Consider the following 24,747-nt stretch of genomic DNA (forward strand, 5'->3'; position numbering starts at 1 on the left):
TCATTGAGGAAGCACAATGTAAATAAGAAGTAGATGTGAAGGAAAAATAAGATGCTAAGGTGTAAGACAAGGGGAAAATAGTCTAGAAAGCACAAAAAGAAGACAAATTTTAGAAGTAAGAGGAAGAGTTTCTCCAGCTATAAGTAGAACATAAGAGGAGGCACAAGAGGATAAAGACTCTACAAGGAGGAAGAACATGCTTGAATGAATAGAAGTATTAGAAATATAAGAGGAATAACTGAGAGGGAAGGGGTGATTCCAAATCCCTTAGATGTCAAAACAACCTTCTCACTATGCCAAATCCTTGCACTGCTTGGTTAGAGCTAGATATCCACTACAACTTGGTTAACAGAAAAGTCTTAAGATATTAATGTAAATTAACCTTTGGTAACTTAGTTGCAGAAACTTAAATCATTGAGAAAATAACATGAACACATGAGACACCTGGGTTTAATGTGGAAACCAATTTGGGAAAACTAGCAATGCAACTAGATACAACTTTTCACTCTTCTAAAGTGAGCCCTATTAGGAGCCAACCCTATTAAAAGTTAAAAAATGCATGGTTAAGTGTGACCCTATTAGAGTATTTTAATCACCCTATTAGGAGTGGCCTTGTTAAAGGTCTTCAGAAACTTCAATCTAAAAATGCTTCCTTGTTAGAGGATTTACAAAATGACTCTTATGTCAACTCTCCTAAGAGATTTCTTCACTACTAAAATTGTAGAGAGTAACAATGATTGACCTGATTGATGAAGCACTTAACTTTGTAGATTTTAGATTACTATTCTAGTTTATCCACTTGATCTACCTTGATCAAAATATTCTTTATAGCTCCTTCAATGTTATTCTTCAATCATATGTCCTTATTCCACATCTTTCTCATTATTCATATTCCACATTTCAATCCACAACTTGACCTTTCATATATATGAAATCCAATGTCAAGTCAACTTGAATACCCTTTCCAAAAAACATTTAACATCCACTAAGTCAACTTGTGTAAACCATTTAATTACCAAAAGTATTATGCTATCAGTTAGCAAATACTAGAAATAATCATTCAGTTAATACTGAATTCCTTTGGTAACTGACCTAACTCAGTTCAAATTTAATTCCTTTGGCAACCAGCCTAACTTAATTAACACTGAATTCCTTTGGTAACTAACCTGACTCAATTTACACTCTGAACTTGGATCCTTCTAAATCCTTCTCAACTAGTACTGGAGACTTCTTCAATGCCCGACTCAGTTAATACTAGCTCTTCTAAGTAAGAATGTGACATTTTTGTAACATTAATGATAATATACAATTGAATAATTGGTTTCAACAATCTCCCTCTTTGGCTTTGATGGAGACACAACATGTCATTATACAAAGAAATATTTGGAGCAAATATCCTTAGTTTTATTCTAAATTTTTATCCATGAGAACTCCCTCTGAGATTCTCCCTTTGCCATCTTATCTTTAGACTCTATCTGATCAAATTCCCCCTCTTTCTCTTATACAAATCTATTTCTCTATTTCTTTGACATGACATCAATCTCTCCCTCTTTAACATCCAATTCCAAAGACTTTAGACAATGAATTTACAATGTACTTGATGTATTGATTCATATCCAATGTGCTCTAAAATTCTTGCACAAAATTGATAGTTTGGCAATGATGCTCTTATTGATGTATCACTAATTTGTACTCTTGTCAACATCAGATAGGGGAATGACCCCTAGCTAACCTTTTTGGTGGAGGAGCACCTAAGGGTAAGGTAAAACCCTAGTTCAAATTTTGGTTGTTAAATGGTATAACAAGCCATTAAGTATATAAGGACTCAATATAAAGTCCTAATATAGGCTTAGGAGGTGTGGTTAGGTAAGAAAGAGTTAGAGTATGAATCAAGTTTTGACCAATAATGTCCTAATAAGCATAAATTGCTCAAAGTTTCTCTATGAGAAAAAACATGGTAAAATATTCCAAATAGGAAAATAATTATTTAATGAAGGTCCTTAGATGTTCTAGATTCCTTTTATGAGGTTTAAAACCAAATTGGACAAGTTTGGAGGCATAGATTTCAAAATTGCAAAAGTTGTCAAAATTGCTCAAAGACAACGTTGCAATTTTTACAAAATTACAATAGCATATATAGGGGTTTTTGTTGTTGTGTATCTAGATGACATCCTCATCTTCAACAAGACAAAAAGGGGAACACATGAAGAACCTAGAAATGGTGTTTAGGAAGCTTCAAGAGGAGAAGTTGACAATGAACCTTGAGAAAAGTGACATGAAAGAAGAACTAGTGTATTTGGGTTTTGTTGTGTCCCAAGGAAATCTAAAAATGGATAAGGTTAAGGTAGAAGCAATCTTGAGTTGGTTTACTCCTAGATCTACTACTGATTTCATAAGTTTTCATGGCCTAGTACAGTTCTATAGGAAGTTTGTGAGAAAATTTAGTGAGATTTGTGCAACAATGAATGATACCACCAAAGGGGGCATGCAGACCAAATTCATGTAGACCAAGGCTACAGAGGAAATTTTTGAAAGGTTGAAGAAGGAAGTGGAAACCCAACTAGTATTGGTTTTTCCTAGTTTTGAGAAGCCATTTATGGTGGAATATGATGCTAGCAACATAGCAGTTGGGGCAATATTAAGTCAAGAGGATAGGCCTATGGCATTTTTTAGTGAGAGGCTAAATGAAGCTAAAACAAAAGTATTCAACATATGATCTAGAACTCTATGCAATTTTTCAAGCTCTAAAAAAATGGAAGCATTACTTTTTTCCTAAGGATTTTTTTGTCTTTACTAAAACCAAGCCCCAATTTTCATCAATTCCCAGGAGAAGCTAAGTTTAAGGCACATCAAATAGATAGAGTTCTTGCAGTTCTGCACTTTCACTAAAAACACAAGAAGGGCACCAATATCAAGGTGGAAAATTATTTGAGAAAGAGGTTGTTGACAATAAAATAGGTCAAATTGTAGAGCATAGGACTAGAAGGATTCAAGGACGTATGAGGAGGATGTTAATTTTTCAAAGGCCTACAAGGTATGCACTAACTTTGAAAATCATTTCCATAGTGGTTTTTCTAAATGCACATTGCAGAGTGGGTTATTGTTTAAGGGTTATTATTTGTGCATCCCAAGGGGATCTATGAGGGAGAATCTCATACAAGAGAATTACAATGGAAGCATGAGCAGGAATTTTTTCCTTAACAAGACTCTAGACCTAGTGGAAAGGTTTTACTACTAGCCCAAGATGCACAGGGATGTAAGAACATATGTAGAATAGTTTGGTATATGTCAAAAGGAAAAGGGCACTTCATCCAATGCATGACTTTACCAACCTTTATCCATCCCCAATATTCCTTGGGAATGTATCAACATGGATTTCATAGTGGGCCTACCTAGGAATAAGAGAGGGTCAAATAGTGTGTTTGTTGTAGTTGATAGGTTCAACAAGATGAATCATTGTATCCCATGCAAAATAACATATGGTGCAAGCAATATAGCTACTACATTCTTTAAGGAGGTGATAAAAATACATGGCTTACCAAGAAGCATAGTTTTTAATAGAGATGTCAAGTTTATGGTGCATTTTTAGAAGTACCTAAGGAAGAGATTGGGTACAAACCTAGCTCATAGTTTTTCCTACCATCCACAAATAGATGAGTAGACAAAGGTCATCAATAGGGTCCTAGATAACCTCTTAAGGTATCTCACCAAGGAATATGGGAAGAATTGGGGGCAAGTCATACGTTTGGAAAAAATTTCCTACAATGATAGAAAGAACATAATAAAAAGTTTAAGTCCTTTCCAAATAGTGTATGAAACACAACCAAGGGGCATAATGGAGTTGAGGGAACTATCCTCACATGGTACCATCACTAGGCATGCTGATGATTTTGTTTAGTCCATGAAAAAAGTGCATTTATAAGTTAAAAAGACTTGGGAGGAAGCTAACCAAAGGTTGAAATAAAAGAAGGATGAGGGGAGAAGAGAATTACAATTTCAAGTGGGAGATTTGGTTATGGTGTACTTGAATAAAGCTAGACTATAGAAGGGCATCCCTAGTAAGTTTCAAATTAAGAGGATTGGGCCATGCAAGGTACTAGCAAAGTATGGACCCAATGCCTACAAAGTAGACTTACCCAATGACATGGATATCTCTCCCATCTTCAATGTCAAAGATTTGATACCTTACAATGGTCTAGATATGGATGAAAAGAAGTATCAGATAGAGCTCAACAAGGATATCATAGACTTGTGGGTACCTGAAAGGAAGCAGCCATAAGTGGAAAATATCCTAGATTCTAGAGTTAAAAAAAGTAAAAGATACAAGTTTTATAAGGAACATCTAGTAAAATGGGTAGATAAACCTGAAGCTAAAGAAACTTGGATTTATTAGAGTTATTTCAAGAAGAATGGCATCAGAAAGGAATTCCTCTCTACACAACTACCCTAAGCTTCTTCCTGCAGGGGGAATATGGTGCAGGAGCACCTAGGGGTAAGGTAAAACCTTAGATCAAATTTTGGTTTGCAAATGATATAACCAACCATTGAGTGAATAGGACTCAATATAGAGTCTTAAGATAGGTTTAGGAGGTATGGTTAGGTAATATTTGAGTGTGAGTCAAGTTTTGACCAATTAGGTCTTGATAAGCATAAATTGCTCATAGTTGGTCTATGAGACAAAATATGGTATTTTAATGTTCCAAATAGGGAAAGAAGTGTTTAATGGAGGTCCTTAGGTTTTTTAGGTTCATTTTATGATGTCTAAAACCAAATTGGAAAATTTTGGAGGCATAGATTGCAAAATTGTAAAAGTTGTCAAAATTGCTCAATGACAACTTTACAATTTTCGCAAATTGCAGTAGAAATTTTTGCACATTTTGAGGAAAGAGAAAAATAGGTAGTTTTGGTTTAGACCAAATGCCAAGGTGTTTAGGGGAACCTATTTTAACACCATCCAACTCATTTATAAGTGTTTATTGAATCACTTGTATGGTCAGATCAGAGTAATAGAAGGATTGTTGATAGAAAATAAACTTTTTGGAAGATTGATTGATTTGTTGGATTGGTTTGCTTACTGTTCTTGATGGAATAGTTTCTTGCATCCATTTTTTGAATCTATAATAGGATTTTTTTATCAGAATTAGGCATTTCGTTAGGTTTTCAAAATTAGTTAGTTTTTACTTACCTACTCTCCAATTTTGTGTAACCAGTAACAAAATAGCTATAGCTTGACTTTCCATGGTCAAAACACTACTGACCTAGGGAATCAAGTAATATCCTTTATAAATAGTGTATATATCAATTTTTGCGTGTGTGGGAGTTAGATAACCTTTTTTAAAAGTGAGCCCTAGGTAAGCAAATGAAGGCTTGGCAAGGTGCAATGAAGCTTGTAGTTGAATTTTAGAATGATTAGAGCATTAGCACATGCCAACCTTGAAGGGGAAATGGTGGAGTAAGGTTTTAGGTGTCCAAAAACTAGATGAGAAATTTTGATGAAAGGTTTAGAGAAATTGGTACGTGTTTTGTTGACATTACCCTTGAAACCCTCAAAATAGGGGTAAACTAGAATCATACTGTATGGACACCATGGAGACTTGAGACCCAAAAAAATTCAAGCCTAGGTAAATTAGAAACAAAGTCAAGAAGACATCAATGGACCTTGTTAAGAGTTTTTGTGAGTTAATGAAGGTTCCTTTTTTCTAGCAGGACTCTTAGGGCTACAAGGGAAAACATAGCGAAATATGCTTGTGGGTGTGTGAAACTTAGAAAAATGATGCACAATGACATGGAATGTGTCAAGAACCTCATAAGGGAGGTTAAATTTTTTTTTTGACTTACTAGGGACATTTGGTGAAGTTTTGGTATGTTAGGCCAAAAGATACACAATTGATGATATGAACTTAGAGGATGGAAACTTGACTCGATTTGAGAGTTTCTTGGTGAAAGGGGATTAGAAAGGAATCATCTAGGTTAGGGTTAGAGAAAGGACCCTAAGAAGGCTAAGAAGTAGTCTTGGTAGAGCCAAAAGGCTCTAGGTGAATAATCTCCCTATCACTCTTAGATACAAAAATGCATACTTAGGTTATGGCTTGGTGAATATGTCAACAAATGATTCCTTTATGTTCACATATTCCAATCTATTGATGTAAATAAGTTATACTATTTAACTTTACTTAAGTTCACTTTCCTTAATGCATTTTCATATTAGTTGTCATGTAGACACCTAGGAGTTTGCATACTCATATAAGTTGTCATATAGACAACATAGTAGTTTGTACTCCAATTGAGCACATGTTGTCTACTACATCTCTTAATGAGATACACCTTTGTATCCTTATCCTCTCATTGTTGCACATACATTCATGCACAATGGAGGGTAATCAACTTTTGGTAGACATGTGCTTATGTTTTATGCTTATCTCTTGTATGACTCCTAGACATATCAGTTGCCTTTATATACAAGGCTCTTCTACAATGTATTCTTCCCAATTATCTAATTAATCCATTCCCATTTGATCATATCTTGTCTCTCTTTTTCTATCTCTTGAGCTTCTAGATCTTAGCATTTCATTTTTATCTTAGGAAAATTCTTTCATGGTATCATAGCTATATAAAATTCTTACATGGTATCAAAGTTATACCAAATTCTTACATGGTATCAAAGACATAGGAGTTTCATTGCATAGTTATTGGAGGGATTTATTTATTTTTGTAGGTCAAGATTGGATCTTGCTACTACAAATCAAATGTTGGCATCACATTTAGAATGTCAAAAAACCCCCAAATCGACTTTTGTTTCATCAAAATTGGACATCTGAGGTGAAATATAGAGTCATTTGATTTTTGGAGGTGTGACAACAGCGATTCAAGAAAAATAATTACAGAGGTGATTTTAAAACAATGATATCTCCCTCGTACGGGCTCTTTTTTTCAAGCAATTTTGTTTGGGGGGGGTAGAGTTTTGTGATCTACATATTGGTGCAAGTTGTTTGTGATCTATATTCCTAAAGTTTTCTACAAATAGAAAATCCCAAATTTTACAACATTAGAGGCTTCGTTTGGGCTCATATGGGCACATATTAAGGTGTTATTTTTTTGAAAGTGCATAATTTTTTGTCTACTTTCTAGTTCTAGTATTAGTTTGGAGTAATTTTGAGTGGACATAGTACTTTCAATATTTGGTCATTTTTGGCCTATTTTGGCACTTGTAATTAATTAGATTCTTGAGAGGTCTTATGTCTTATCTTGTTGAGTCATATATAGCTTCATATTTGTTGTTGTAACCATCAAAAATAGAAGTCCACTTTGGTCTATTTTGACAAGTGGTCAATTGTACACACACTAAATATAAAGTGTCACATCATCTTTTTTGGGGTGGGGATTCTTTGATTGAGTGAAAATGGGGGGTGTGTCTTGTTTTCTTCAATCTCTTTGATATTGTGCTCTTTCTTTTGCATTATGGATTAGTTTTCTAAATTAACACCACATAATTATGCTACTTGGAAGAAAAGATAAAGGAACCATTAGTTGAAAAAGGTTTACTAAATTATGTAACTAGTGTTGTAAAGAAACTTAATGATGATGCTAATGAGTCTCATAAAGAAGATTGGGAATCAAAACAAGAGATGGCCTTAATAACCTTGCTAAAGAATATCTCAGATCCTATCAAATATCACATTAGAAACATTACCAATCCAATCAAATTTTGGGATAAACTTGAAGCATTGTATGGGATAGTAGATGAAGATATGGCCTATACCATTAAGGACAATCTTCTCAAACTGGATCCTAGGAATTTTGAAAAAATAAAAGATTATCTTAGCCAAGTAGACATGTATAGGGCATAACTTAAGGATTGTGATGAACCCATCAAGGATATAAAGTTGGTCAAACATGTAATGACTCATCTTCCTCTAGAATATTCAGCTTTTATTTCAAGTTATAATACTCACAAGTTAACAATGGGAAGTGCCTTCACTAAGCCTTCATTCAAGTCATTTTCTTAGAACATAAAACTTTAGTGAGTATGGGAATTCTCTAGTCTTCCAAGTCAAAGCCTTGGTGGCTAATAATGGGAATCACGGGAATCAAGGTGGTAAAAATTCCAACAAGAAGCAAAAGCAATGGAAGGCTAAGCCACTAGATGACACACAACAATTTACCTCCACACATCAGTCTACCTCCACACATCAATCTACCTCCACACAACAATATTCCTCACCACAAGACAACTCCAACAATAAGGGTAAATCATCCAAGAAGGAGTTGCTTACTTGTGCATATTGCAAGAAGAATGGACATGAAGAATATATTGTTACAAGAAGGAAATTGATGAACTCAAGAATATTCTCAAGAAGAATTAAATTATTCTACCTTCAAGAATGACTACTTCATGCTCTTCTTCACATTAAAATTATGATAAAGGAAAGGATCACATGGGCAAAGGTCGATCCTTAGTAGCTACTTCAAGTTAAGATTTGGGGAGATGACTTCTAGATTTAGGGGCTTCTCATTATATGGCATCTTCACAATCTATTTTTTCATCATTTTATCCTTATCATACTCCACCTATCTTGATGTGCAATCATACTTACATGTATGTAATTGGGAAAGTAACTATTATTAAGGGGGGAGAGGATACTTCAAAGATGTGTTGTGTGTACCTAACTTAAGTCATAATATTCTTTCTATCTATCAGCTCACTCATGGAGATATAAGGATAGTGGAATTTACATCAATTTAGCTTTTATCAGAGACTTTCTAACTAGATAAATCATTTCTATAGGGGTGGTTGATCATGCATCTCAGCTATACTACTTCTCAGATTTTTCTCATGATATTGATAGTGATTTCTTAGAAAATTCTTTAAAGATTTTGATCATATTTCTAGTGATGATCTAGATTTTGAGGAGAACTTTGGCTACTTGATCTTGGGTTTTCTCACATGTGATCAAGTTCTTGAGCCATCCACTACTTCTACTCCTATTGATATTCCATCTACTATTGTTCTTAATGATAGTTGTATTCACATAGCCATGGATTCAAGTGATTTAGTGCAATAGTATATTCATTGTCTTCCAAAAGTTCTTGAGTCATCCATTACTTCTACTCCTATTGATATTCCATCTACTATTGTTCTTGATGATAGTTGTATTCACATAGCCATGGATTCAAGTGATTTAGTGCAATAGGATATTCATTGTCTTCCAACTCAGTTCCATGGGATGACTACTTGACAGACATTTCCAATTTGTTTATGGAGTCCTACATTGCAAATTTGGGAGACACTATTGATGGCATTCATCTTCTCTTTGGTGAAGATTATCCTTCTTCAGTTGTTGCGGGGGAGCATGTTGACCCTCATCTTCATTCTCTACTCGATTAGTCTTTTGAGTTGACATTATGGTAGATCCTTTGATATAGTAGTTGGAGGAGGTCACTTTATTTTTAGAGGAGATATTTGAGTCTTTGATACATGTTCTACATTCATCCTTGGTTGAGCCTAATTTTTCTTTTTCAATAGAGTGGCATAGTACACATAATTTGGAGGAAGCACCTTTTAGAATTGACATGGGGACACTTGAGCATGTTTTAGAGATTTCATACATTTTGAGGTTTCCTCCTATAGATGGGGGAGGCTTCATTGATACACCTTTGGTTCTATTTCTTCTTATCGGGAGGAATATTGTTCTACAGTCATGGTGTAGTTTTAATATTGAGCCTGGAGCATCTACCATTGGTGTACATTCTCCATTGAGGGGAGGCTACTTGGTCCCTCTTCCACTTATCTCTTATGGGGGGGATATTTTCCTCACATGAGGTCTCCTTCTCTCTCATTTTATTTTACTATACTTATCTCTCTTTTTGGAGGGGGTTTTTTCCCATGAGTTTTTCCCTCTTTCTCCACTTTATAAGAGATTGCATTGAATATTTTTTGCACTTGCAATTTGTGCATAGGTACCTAACATGGCCTAGTAGCAAGGACCCATCTTGTATTATTATATATCTTTTGTGAGCTTAAGTACATTTCCCTAAGTTTCACTTAAGGGGGGGTGTTGGTGTAAATAAGTATTTACTATTTACACTTTAGCTAAGTTTACTTCGGTTAATGCATTTTTATATGAGTTGTCATGTAGACACCGAGGAGTTTGCATATTCATATGATTTATCATGTAGACAATAAATTAGTTTGTACTCCAATTGAGCACATATTTTCTACTATATCTCTTTATGAGATACACCTTTGTATTCTTATCCTCTCATTGTTGCACATACATTCATGCACAATGGGGGATAATCCACTCTTGGTGGACATGTGCTTATTTGTTATGTTTATTTCTTGTATGACTCCTAGACATATCAGTTGCCTTTATATATAAGGCTCTTCTATGATGTATTCATTCCAATTATCTTATTAATCCATTCTCATTTGATCATATCTTGTCTCTCTTGTGCTATCTCTTGAGCTTCTAGATATTGGCATTTCATTCTTATCTTAGGAAAATTCTTTCATGGTATCATAGCTATATCAAATTCTTACATGGTATCAGAGCTATACCAAATTCTTACACAATCTAACATCTTTATCTTAAAATAATTCTCTCATAAAATGATACTTTATTGCAATGTGTTTTGTCTTAGTGTGCATCATTGGATTCTTGGATATTTTGATTGCACTTGTGTTATCACAATAAATAACTACTAGCTCATTGATTTCTTCCTTCATTCTTGACATCATATGATTGAACTAGATTATGTTGGAACAATTATCTATTGTAGTAACATATTCTACCTCTACTATAGATTGAGAGATGCAATTATGCTTCTTACTTGTCCATGATACTAACCTCTCTCCAAGAAATAATTTTCCTCCGCTAATTTTTTTGTCATCAATGCTTCAAGCCCAATCAGCATCAGTAAATAATTTCAACTCAAAGCTTCCTCCTTTATTGTACCATATACCATTTTCTTGAGTTCCTTTTAGATATCTCATAATTCTTTTGACTAACATTATATGATTTTCTCTAGAATTAGCAAGAAACCTTGCAACTATACCAACTGCTAATGCAATATTAGGCCTTGTGTGTACCACATACTAAAGTTTCCCAATCATGGGTCTATAAGTAGTCTAATTTACCTTCTTTCAATCATCATTCTTGGATAATTTGTGTCTAGTAGACATAGGTGTTCCAACTGGTTTGGAATCTTCCATTCCAAAAGTCTTCAGTATCTCCTTGATGTATGTTGACTAAGTAATGTACATACCATCCTTTATTTGATGAACTTGTAAACCAACAAAGGATCTCCAAACATTGAAATTTCAAATTCTTTCCTCATTTCTTTAGAGAATGATTTACATAAGTCATCATGGCTTATGAATAAAATATCATCTGCAAATATTTTTGCTAGTAATATCTTATTTTGTGGTCCTTTTTTAATATACAGACTACTATTATCATTTTTTCTTTGAAATCCAATCCTTACTAGATATCCATGTAGCCTTTCATACCATGCTCTAGAAGCTTGTTTCAAACCACATAAATCTTTGCATAGTTTGCAAACCATGTCTTTTTTCTTTTATCAATGAAGCCTCTAGGCTGATCAATGTAGACTTCTTCCAAAAAAATTACATTCAAGAAAGTATATTTTGCATCCATTTGATACACTTTGAATCATTTATGTGTAGTATATGCAAGTAGTGTTTTGAATCCTTCAAGTCTAGCAATAGGATCAAATATTTCTCCATAGTATATACCTTCTTCTTGAGTATATCATTTACACACTAACCTTGCCTTATTCCTTGATACTTCACCATTTTCATTCAATTTTTTTCTAAAAACCCACTTTGTGCCAATTACTTTTTCTTTCCCATGGATCTAGGAACAAGAGTCTAGGTTTTGTTCCTTTCAATTTGCTTAATTTCTTCATTCATTGCCTCTATCCAACTTTCATTACTCAAAGTATCTTTTATAGTTCTAGGTTGAAATTAAGTAAGAAAACATGTACCTTTTAGTTTTTTCCTTGTTAGTATGCCTCCTATCTAATCTCCAATTATTTTTTTAGGTGCATGATGTTTGTTGACATATCTAGCAAGTATTGGTTCCTTCTTTCTAGATTTTGGACTTGTTTCACTTGGCTTACCATGCTCAAAGGCTCTAATACCAATTGTTGGAAGTATAAGAGGAGTAACTACAAGGGGAGAGGCCAATCAATTACCACAAAAACAATTCCAAATCCCTTAGATGTCAATACAAACTTCTCACTATGCCAAATCCTTGCACTACTTAATTAGAACTAGATATGCACTATAACTCAATTAACAAAGCATTCTTAAGATATTAATGAGAATTAACCTTTAGTAACTTAGTTGTAGTAACATAAAGAATTAAGAAGATAACATGAATACATGAGACACCAAGATTTAACATGGAAACCCAATTTCAAAAAACCATCTATGCAACTAGTTACAACTTTCCACTCTTCTGAAGTAAGCCCTTTTAGGAGCCAACCCTGTTAAAGGTTACAAAACACATGGTTAAGTGTGACCCTAATAGAGGATTTGAATCACCCTATTAGGAGTGGCCTTGTTAGAGGTCTTTAGACACTTCAATCTAGAAATTTCACCTTGTTAGGGGATTTAAAAAATGATTATTAAGTCAACTATATTAAGGGATTTCCTCACTACTACAATTGTTCAAGAGTAATAATGATTTACTTGATTGATGAAGCAACTAACTTTATAGGTTCAGATCACTATTTTGATTTATCTACTTGATCCTCCTTGATTAGAATATTTTTTTTAGCTCCTTGGATATTCTATTTTCAATTAGATATCCTTTTTATTTTGCATCTTTTGCATTCTTCATATTCCATATTTCAATCCACAACTTGACCTTTCATATATATGAAACCCAATGTCAAGTCATCTTGAATACCCTTTCCAAAAAACATTTAACATCTACTAAGTTAGCTTGTATTAACCATTTAATTAAAAAATGCATTATGTTGTTAGTCAGTTATCACTAGAAATAATCACTTGGTTAATACTTAATTCTTTTGGTAACTAACCTAACTCAGTTAACACTGTATTCCTTTGGCAACTAACCTAACTCAATTAACACTTAATTCCTTTGGTAACCAACCTGACTCCATTTACACTTTGAACTTGGTTCTTCTAAATTCTTCTTGGCTAATACTGGAGACTTCTTCAATGCCCAACATAGTTAATACTAGTTGTGCTCAGTAAGAGTGTGACATTTGTACAACATCAACAAAAATATATAATTGAATAATTGATTTCAATATGAAGATCATTCAAAATATGAGGAGGAGGCCATAACAATACAAGAAGCACTACAAAGAGAATTTATATTACCCATAAATTTTATTCAAGTGTGGTTGTGCAAGTTCACAATGAGGTGAAGCAAGTTATGAAGCCAACATGAAGATATATTACCAATCAATTTCATTCAAGCAAAAATTGAGTCTAAGCCAGCATGAAGATAAATCATCAATCAATTTTATTCAAGTGTGGTTGTGCGAGTTCATAATGAGGTGAATCCAGTTTATAGTGTGTATATATATAGTTATGAACCCAACATGAAGATATATTACCAATCAATTTCATTCAAGCCAAAATTGAGTCTAAGCTGAAATGAAGATAAATCATCAATCAATTTCATTCAAGTGTGGTTGTGCAAGTTCATAATGAGGTGAATATATATATATATATATATATATATATATATATATATATATATCTGTGTGTGTGTGTTTTAAATTGCATCAAATAAGAAATAATAGCATGGCCATATTATTATTTGTTGTGAAACATATTTGATCTAAAATTTGATGTAGTGTGTATTGAAAAGTCCTAGGTGATAATTTTTTTATTATTCTTATAAATTCATAGTAATCAAGGTTGGTGTCTTCTAATTTGAGGTATTATTTGGATGGAATCTGGCTTCATCAAAGTAGGTTGGTATCTCCTACAGGTTAGTGCCTATAAATTGAATTGGAGACTAGTGTCTCCCTCTTAGGTAATTTCACTTCATTTGGACTTAGAAGCTTTGACAATAGTCAACCACCAAGGGTTGAAACTACATTGAAAGCCTCAGTTGCACTAGCTACAACACTGTGTGAAAAAAGAGAACCGAATATGTGCAAACACAAAAAGCTAGAAAGCATGTATGTCGAGGAAGAAGAACAAGAAGAGTTGAAGGCTTTGATCACAAAAAGAATGGTTAGAGGAAAAGGGAAGTACAATGGTAATATTCCTTTAAAATTCTTTTACTATAAAAAGGTAGAACATTATTCTCCTAGATGTCTAGAGCCTATCAAAAATGAGCCCAGTGACTTAAGAGAAAACAACAACTAGAAAGGTTCTAGTAAGAAGTGGTCAAAGACAAATAAGAAAAAGTGGTGCTACATCATTGAAGAGTGTGTGACTAAGGAAGATTTAACCTATTATGAGTAATATGAAGGGGATGAATTATACTTTTTTTACATCATAGAAGATAGGGTGGAGAGAGCCCTAATAACAAGTACCAATAGCCACAAGAACTAGATAATAGATAGAAATTTCTCACAACACGTGTCATTTTATAGGAGAAAGATCTACGAGGTTAAGGCCTATGATGGAGGAATGGTGAAGTTTAACAAAAACCCATGCATGATGATAGGTAATGGTACAATAGCCCTAAATGAACCCACTACCTATGATGATGTGTATCTAGTGAAAGGATTGAAACACAACTTGTTGAGTGTGACCCAATTAATGGAAAAAGACTATTAGTTTGAGTTCAATGAAAGGTCTTAAAAAATATTTAACAAGATAAGCAATATTTTGACTATAGGAGAGAAAAGAAGAGGTAATCTCTTATACCTCAATATATATGGTAACACTTGTATGGTAGCTAGAGATTATAATAGTTGGTTATAGCATATGAGGTTGTTTCATGTAAACTTTAAAAGCATAGTCAAAGTAGGAAGGAAGAAATGTGTAAGGGGTTTACCCCCTATTACAAAACCTAATGATGTTATGTATAAGGATTGTCAACTAGGAATGTTGGCAGGTTCAAGTTTGTTTAGAAAGTCACTCACTTTAGAACATGTATTAGATCTAGTTCATGCTAACTTTTGTGGTCCTATGAGGAAAAAGAGCATATATGGTGACAAATTATTTATGTAGTTTATTGATGATTTTTCTACAATTATTTGGACTATTTATTTGAAAGAAAAGTTATAAGCCTGACTCATTTTCAAAGTGTACAAAGAAAAGGTAGAAAGAGATATTGTTAGAGCATTGAAGTGCTTGATTATTAGACTAGGGAGATAAGTTCAGCTCACAAGAATTTGCAAGCTACTTTGACAAGCACAAATTTAGAAGGAAAATATTAGCTCCTAGGACATCACAACAGAATGGTGTTGTTGAAAGAAGAAATAGAACCATTATATATTGTGCAAGGAAATTAATGATCCAAAGTAATGTTGCACATATATACAGGTGAAGAAGAGGACAAAGAAGACTCCATATGAACTATGGTTTGTTCACACACCATCTGTTAGTTACTTAAGGGTGTTTTTAAGAAAGTGATATATCAAGAGACATGAATACAAAGGGGGTTCAAACATAAGAGTGATCAAAGTAACTTTTTGGGATACTCTACCAGGAGAAGAGCTTACTAGTGTTTGAATGTTTAAACAAAAAAATTATGGAATATGCAAATATAAAGGTTGATAAGTTCTTAGAGAAGCATGAGGAAGACAATAGAAAGGAACCATAAGATTATAGATAGTTTGAGTGCATTCCCCTAAGTGATATAGTGGAGAGAGTACTGGTTGAGTTAGAACCTATACAAGAAGTTGTACTAGCTCGATTAGAAGAAGCTAGACATGAACATGTGGAAACTAGACCTAAAGAAGCCAAGTATATAAGAATACATCACTCATTAGACTAGATCATTGGGGATAAGGTTGTTGGAATAATAACTAGCAGAAAGGTGAGAGAGATAGTATGTCTACTCTCACACATAGAGCCCAAGGCTATAAGGGAAGATCTAAAGGATAAATATTGGAGAAAGGCCATGGAAGAAGAATTTGACTAGATAATGAAGAATGATACATGGATCTTGGTCACTTGACCAAATGACAAGAATGTTATTGGTACAAAATGGCTATCTGAAACAAAATGAATGAAGATGGAGAAGTGGTCATAAATAAGACCAAACTGGTTTGAAAAGGATATACTATGCATACAATAGGAGTTAGGACACTCATAACATTTGCAGCATACAATAACTTTAAGGTATATCAGATGGATGTAAAGTCTACATTCTTGAATGGACTTCTAGAGAAAGAAGTTTACATTGAATAGACTAAGGGATTTGAAAATGAACAAGGAAAGAACCAAATGTGTATACTGAGAAAAGCCTTGTATTAACTAAAATAGGAACCAGGATCATGGTATGAGAGGCTACACTCATACTTGATAAAACTCAAGTTTGCAAGAACTAGTGACAATTACAATCTATACATGAAGAAAGAAATTAAAACAAGTTTTTTGATTGTAGAATCTTCATGGATAATATCATATTTGGAGGAGATGACAAGCTAAGTGTTGATTTTTTTGAAGCCATGAAGAAAGAATTTGAAATTTATATGATTAGAGAAATCATTTTCTTTATTAGACTTCAAGTGTCCTAGCCAAAAGGAGGAATCTTCATAGGAATGACAAAAATTGTAAGAGAAATACTAAAACATTCGGTATGGAGGAAGGAAAAAAAATATTACTCCAATGGAAACCAGTTGCAAGTTGTCAAAGGAAGATGAAATTCTTAAATTGAACAAGACACTTTACTGGTCCATGATTAGTGACTTACAATATGTGGTGCATAATAGACAAAACATAGTACAAGTAGTTGGTTTAGTTTCTAGATTATCAGCCAACCCAAAGGAATCACACATGGTAGCATTGAAGAAAGTCTTTAGGTATCTAAAGGTTAATGAAAAATATGTTCTATGGCATCCTCTCAAGGGTAAATTTAAACTTAGTGCCTTAATACATGCTAATTGGGAAGGAAACATAGATGATCAAAAGAACTCAACTAAAGGTGCATTCTTTCTTAGAGGAAGACTAGTTGCCTGGACCAACAAGAAATAGAACTATATATCACAATCAACCAATGAAGCAAAATATGTTGCTACAACTATGAATTGCATTCAAGTTGTTTGGATCAGTCAAATACTTGAAGGAATTCAAGAGAAAATGGATGAATTGGTAGTTATTAACTATGATAATATAAGTGCTAACAATATATCCAAAAAATAGTTATGTACTCGAACACCAAGTATATATCTATCAAGTACCATTTTCTAAGGGAATAGGTGAAAGAAAATGAGGCAAGGTTGGAACATATTACAACCAAGGAGAAAATTTTTGATATCTTCTTAAAGCATTTTCAAAAGGATACATTTGAGTATCTAAGAGAAAGGTTAGGGGTCTTACCCCTATCGAGCCTGAACTAAATACAATTAGGTGGGCATTAATCAATGATAAATAAATGAAGCATTCTAAAGATGATTTGATGTGACCAAGGGTCTACTACTAGAAAAAATTGTCCACCAAGATAACTAAGAGGGGGGGGGGGGGGGGGGGGGGGAGGTGGGGTGGGTGGCGGTGGGGGGTGAATCAATTATCTAATAATTAAACCACTTATCTTCATTAAACAAACTTAGCCATTCAATCAAAGTGTAGCACCTAGAAAATGGGTTAAATGCATAACATACTATGAGAAAATCACAAAACTCAATCAACATATATTAGCACCTAAGAGTCTACCATGAAAGCCAAACTAATAAAGAAAGAAATAAAAACCTCATCTTTTGTCTATATCTCCCCTGTCCTTTCTTCTCCAAATGATTGTAGCTCCAAAGTTTCCTATAGTGCACACAAAATTGAAGTAAAATTCTATCATGTGGATAATTCCATGAGAATACTAGAAGTGTGATTTTAAGTTTGAGAGAAAATGGTGTGAAAATGAAAAGAAGTTAAGGATCTAATGACTTCCAAGACAAAGACTTCAAGGATTCAAGAAGCTAAGGCCTAAAAATAAGAGAAAGAGTGTCCAATTTATAATTGACATGGAGGATGAGAGCATTGGATTTCTCACCCATAGATGTGCAATGTGGCAAGAGATTCATTTGAGAATCCATGATGCATATGAAAAAATATGCCAATTGTAAGATTCTATGACACATGAAAGTCAAACTTGGCTAAATGTGGAAGGGAATCTATGACACATCATAAGACACCTCAACCCACTTAAAGCCAAGAATCTATTACAAATAAGCCAAATAGGGACATGTGTAAGAGGTAAGAATATTTGACTATGAAAAATCTTAGCTAAGTGTCAAAGGAGAATCCACGTGGTGTCATATCCAAGTGTCATGATGATGCAATATTTTATGGAATATTCGAATTAAAAATCCTCTTATTCCACAAAATAAGAATTAGTAGAAAATGGAATTAATGATGGAAAATGGAACTTAGGAAATTGTACATTTCCATGGTTTGCAGATAATGAATCAATTAATTAATAAAATTAATTAATTGAGGATGATAATTAGGAAGAATAATTAGAAAGAATAATAGGATTAAATTATGGGTTATTTAATCCTATAGAGAAAATTAGTAGATGATTGGCCAAAAATGATTAAATGAATGCGATCGTATCCTTTGATGAAAATGTGACAATGATGGATATCGAATAAGATGATGAAAAGGTAGACCAAAGCCATGGTCAAATTGATTGATAGATTGAAATTGATAACATGCCAAGGACACATGACATGAATTGGTGGATATGTAACATTTAACCGACATTGTAAATGCTACAGGATTGAAATTGATTGAAAAAGGTTTGATCATAATAACATTGACGCACACTGTCAATATTATTAAAATGGTTGATAATGCCATGATTTGACATTGAAATCCTCAAAAATGTTAAATATCAAATGACATAAATGATAGTTTGACCTGGCATTGAGAGCCATGACAGTACTAGGGTCAAATTGATAAGATTGATAGGTTGATTGATTTCCAAGGCACTGAAAGCCACAAAAATACCTAGGAGTGGATAAATGATGATTGATTTGAGATGTTTGATATGTTTTGGTTTGATTAGGACTAATTTGGAATGATTTTGAGTTGATATGAAGTCGATGTGAAAGGGGATACAAATGATAAAGTATGATCAATTTGGCCAAAAGATCAAAGTTAGTAGAATGAGAAAATGGGACAAATTAGTATGAAGAAGTGATGAAATCATAGATTCAAACCATTTTTTAGCATCTACATTTTCCCCCTCTTTGATACAATGTGATTTAGAGCGTTGTATCAAAGAATAACTGATGAGAAAGCCACAACATGCCCCAATAGGGATGATATATATGGGTGCCTCATTGATAAATTGACTAAGATAAGAATATGATAAGTCAATTTTTTGACAATCAAGAAGACAAAACTATAGCAATTGACAGATCGCAAATCAGAGCTAAGATGTGAAAGTTATGAGGTCTAGAGTGTAGAACAAGGTCAATCGGGACCCCGAGAGTGATTGCATGGGTTACCACTCAAGAAAAACAAAAAATGATGAAAATTATAGCTCATTTTTTCCACAATGAAGATATGAATCCAATGCAACTGACAGATTGCAAATCTGAGTTAAAACACAAAAGTTATGGGCTCTAGGAGCAATTCTGGGTATCCTAGGTCCCCAACTACACCCAAGATTCAACCAAGTGTGTCATTGACATAGTTGGTAAGCCCAAGTGCATCATGACAGTACCGAGTGCATCAATGATGCACTTGGGAAGCCCAAGTGTTCTCAGAAAGTGCAAAATTTTTTCCAGAAGGCTCCTGGGACCAAAATCAACATGACGAGGGACAACCAAGAGGCCAAGAGTACTCTCAAGGATTACCACTCCATACAATGACCAAATAATGAAAATGCTAGCTCATTTTGTTTACAATAAAAATATGAGTCCAATGCAATTGAAAATTCATAAATTAGAGTTGAAACACAAAAGTTATGGCCTCTAGAGTGCAACCTAGGGGTTCTGGGAGTAGTTCTGGGTAACCTAGGTCCCCAAGTGCACCCAAACTCTACCAAGTGCATCAATGACATAGTTGGTATGACCAAGTGCATCAATGAAATAGTTGGGAACCCCAACTATGCTCTAAAAGTGTAGATTGTGCCATAAAAGGCTTCGGGGGCCAGAATTAGCCTGCTTGGACTTAGAATGACCCAAAACTATGCGTGCTTGCCCAAAAAGATTGAATGATGTCAAAGCATGAGTGAAATCATCAAAAATGGTCATATTTGGTCAAAGATGATGAGACAACTATCAAATTGAGATTGAACTAGGTGGAAAGCCACAGAAAGTTGATGGACAGTGCAGGATGAGGCAGGAATGCATGAATGCAAGATGAAGATGATTTGGTGAATCAAAAGACATGATTATGGTGATAGAGCATGAGATGAAGAGAAAGATGAGATGAGGAGATGTTAGTACGATGGAAAGAATTTTTCTTCTAGAAAGTGCACTATATGTCAAATGGATCTTTATTTTGATATGGCAAATGGAATGCAACGCATCATGGCATAAAGGGCCAGAGCGCAAATGCAAGCTCTTTGCGTAAACGAGCACGATGTAGACAAAGAATGACCTTGTCTTCCTGAGGCATATGCACATGCCCTAGACTCTCAAAGGTAAATTGTAATATATAGAAATAGAAAAAGATGACCATGAACCATCCCAACTAGTCTCATAGATTAGTTTTATATCATCGAATGGCATAGGAACATGATCAAAGAAAAAAAAAGCAAAAAATAAATCACTCACTAAACGGCATGAGCCAATAGCTATCCTTGTCCATTATTTCTTTCTTTTTAGTGTTTTAGGTGTTTATATGGTGTTTGACATGTTGATAATGTGATAGTTTTGGTTGTAGATTCAGTTGATAAGTTCATAGTGACATGTTGGATTGATTGTTGGTTCATGTTGCTCAGATATTGTGACTGGCATTGAAGTGTAGTGCTTTGAGTTTCATCCTACAAAGTGCAAGTGTTTATGCAAAAGGGGTGGTTATCCATAGTGAATATGTACAAGGTTTATTGCAAAATTTTGATGGGTTTGGTGATTTTTAGGGTTTTCGAGGATATTTGATTTTTTTGCATGACTATTTTTTTCAGGACATTTTACAATTTTTAGTGTTTATCCAGGACATTTTATGATTTTTAGGGTTCTTTTCAGGATCGTATTTGAATGTTTAGGATTTTTTCAGGACATTATGTGATTTTTAGTGATTTTTTCAAGATCGTATTTGAATGTTTAGGATTTTTTTCAGGATCATAAAAGCATATACAAGTGTTAGCTCCAATCTGTTATGCGATAGGTCCAATGGATAAAAAGTGCTTAGGAATAAACCCTCCAATTCAAATTCAAACTCATAAGCTAATGTTAATTACACACGCATGGGATATGACTACACTGTCAACTGTTTCAATGAGTCTGATTCTTGCATATCCACATTCACATTGAAGGCTAAAGACCCTCGTTGCACTATCACTACATGTCATAGCAAGATCACCCTACCTAGAGCACCATCTAGACCTACTGCTTCTACTAGACCTACACCCCCTAGTAGACTTGTTGCTCCTACTTCATTTGATTATAGCCTTGTTGAACAGCTCGGCAAAACCCCTGCACAAATATCCATCTTGGACCTACTGCATGCATCTCCCCAACACCAGAAGATCTTGGAGAAATCCCTTAAAGAGTCAGTAGTCCTAGATAACATTGATGTCGGCCAGTTCCAAGCCATGGTTGGGAACCTATCCACATCAAAACATATCACTTTTTCCCCTCAAGATATTCCTAAAGACAAACCCAACCACAATGATCCCCTTCATCTTGAAGTCTTCATCCATAATGCCAAAGTCAAACGTGTCTTAATAGATGGAGGAGCAGGATTGAACATCTATACTCTTAAGGTTGTCAACAATTTGGGTTATTTTTAAGATGATGTGGATTCCTCTCAAAGAATCACAATAAAAGCTTATGATGACGGTGAACGCTTCTCCAAGGGCATCATCACTTTTCCTATCAGAGTTGGTCCAGCTACTAAAGATACATTGTTCCATGTCCTAGATATAGAAATGAATTGCAACATGATACTAGGACACCCTTGGCTTCATGCTATGAAAGCAGTCCCTTCTACATATTATCAATGTCTGAAGTTTTCCTATCACAACATAGAGGTTACCATCCCCAATGATCTAGATCCTTTCCAATTTTGTACTAATCTAAGAGATGCTACTGCATTCCAAATCCCAACAAACAATGAAGCACAACCCACAAATTCCTCTAGGTATGTGGATGCTGATATATTGCTCAGTAAAGCCAAGGAAAAGATGAAGATTGAAGACAATGGGTGTGGAGAATACTTTTTGTCTCATGTATCCCACATTAGGGAGTCACTAGTTTCTCCCCAATCTCATGGTAAATCACAACCACTTCAAGCACAACATTCAAAGATCAGTACAAAGAATGATACTTCTATGCATAAAACAGGTTAAATGCATAACATACTACAAGAAAATCACAAAACTCAATCAACATATATTAGCACCCACTAGTCTACCATGAAAGCCAAACTAATAAAGAAAGCAATAAAAACCCCCTCTTTCATTTGTAGCTCCCATGTCCTTTCTTCTCCAAATGATTGTAGCTCCAAAGTTGCCTATAGTGCACACAAAATTGAAGCAAAAGTCTATGATATGGATAATGCCATGAGAATACTAGAAGTGTGATTTTAAGTTTGAGAGAAAATGGTGTGAAAATTCAAAGAATTTAAGAATCTAATGACTTCCAAGATTAAGGCTCAAAAATGAGAGAAAGAGTGTCCAATTTATAATTGACATGGAGGATGAGAGAATTGGATTTGTCACCCATAGATATGCGATGTGACAAGAGATTCATGTGAGAATCAATGACGCATATGAAAAAATATGCCAATTGTAAGATTCTATGACACATGAAAGTAAAACTTGGCTAAATGTGGAAGAGAATCTACGACACATCATAAGACACCTCAACCCACTTAAAGCCAAGAATCTATGATGAATAAGCCAAATAAGGACGTGCATAAGAGGTAAGAATATTTGACTATGAAAAATCTTAGCCAAGTGTCAAAGGAGAATCCACAAGGTGTCATATCCAAGTGTCATGATGATGCAATATTTTAAGGAATATTCAAATTAAAAATCCTCTTATTTCACAAAATAAGAATTAGTAGAAAATGGAATTAATGATGGAAAATGGAACTTAGGAAATTGTACATTATCGTGTTTTGTGGATAATGAATCAATTAATTAATAAAATTAATTAATTGAGGATGATAATTAGGAAGAATAATTAGAAAGAATAATAGGATTAAATTATGGGTTATTTAATCCTATAGAGAAAATTAGTAGATGATTGGCCAAAAATGATTAAATGAATGCGATCGTATCCTTTGATAAAAATGTGACAATGATGGATATCAAATAAGATGATGAAAAGGTAGACCAAATCCATGGTCAAATTGATTGATATATTGAAATTGATAACATGCCAAGGACACATGACATGAATTGGTTGTTATGTAACATTTAACCGACATTGTAAATGCTATAGGATTCAAATTGATTGAAAAAGGTTTGATCATAATAACATCGAAGGACACTATCAATATTATTCAAATGGTTAATAATGCCATGATTTGACATTGAAAGCCTCAAAAATGTCAAAGATCAAATGACATAAATGATAGTTTGACCTAGCACTAAGAGCCATGACAGTACTAGGGTCAGATTGATAAGATTGATAGGTTGATCAATTTCCAAGGCACTGAAAGCCATAACAATACCTAGGAGTGGATAAATGATGATTGATTTGAGATGTTTGATATGTTTTAGGTTGATTAGGACTAATTTGGAGTGATTTTGAGTTTATTTGGGGTGATTTTTAGTTGATATGAAATGGTTCCAAGTTGATATGAAGCTGATGTGAAAGGGGATACAAATGATAAAGTATGTTTAATTTGGCCAAAAGATTGAAGTTAGTAGAATGAGGAAAATGGGACAAATTAGTATGAATAAGTGATGAAATCGTAGATGTGAACCATTTTTGAGCATCTACACAAAGTAAACAACAACCATAGAAAGATGCACATAGACAATTACACCAAATATGTTGACTAGGGAAACCCTTGATCAGAAGGAAAACCCCAGTGGGAATGATGCCCACAAGATGATGTACTAATATAAATATTCCTTGTTAGAGGATAGACCCTATTAGGAGTCTATTACAATATTTAGTAAAATGAGTCCCTGATAGGAGACTCTGAATCCTTGTTAGGAGATTCCAACCCTATTAGGAGTTGTGGTATAATGTATACAAGAAGAGCCCATTGCCCAAACATGCAATTTCAACTACAAGAAGAGCTCACTGCTCAAAAAAGTAATTTACTAGTATCTTCTTCTTTTCTCTTTACTATCCTCTATCCTATCAACCAAACCAATCATTGTCAGACCTTGTAGACAAGGTCACAAACCTTGGATCCAAGTACCAAACCTTGGATCACTCAACAAATCCTCGACAATGAATTTTTCTTTACTTCCGCAATACTCTGCTCAACTT

This window comes from Cupressus sempervirens, chromosome 9 (assembly GCF_028749045.1).
Source record: "Cupressus sempervirens isolate cs-2001-9-10 chromosome 9, ASM2874904v1, whole genome shotgun sequence".
Classification (NCBI taxonomy): domain Eukaryota; kingdom Viridiplantae; phylum Streptophyta; class Pinopsida; order Cupressales; family Cupressaceae; genus Cupressus; species Cupressus sempervirens.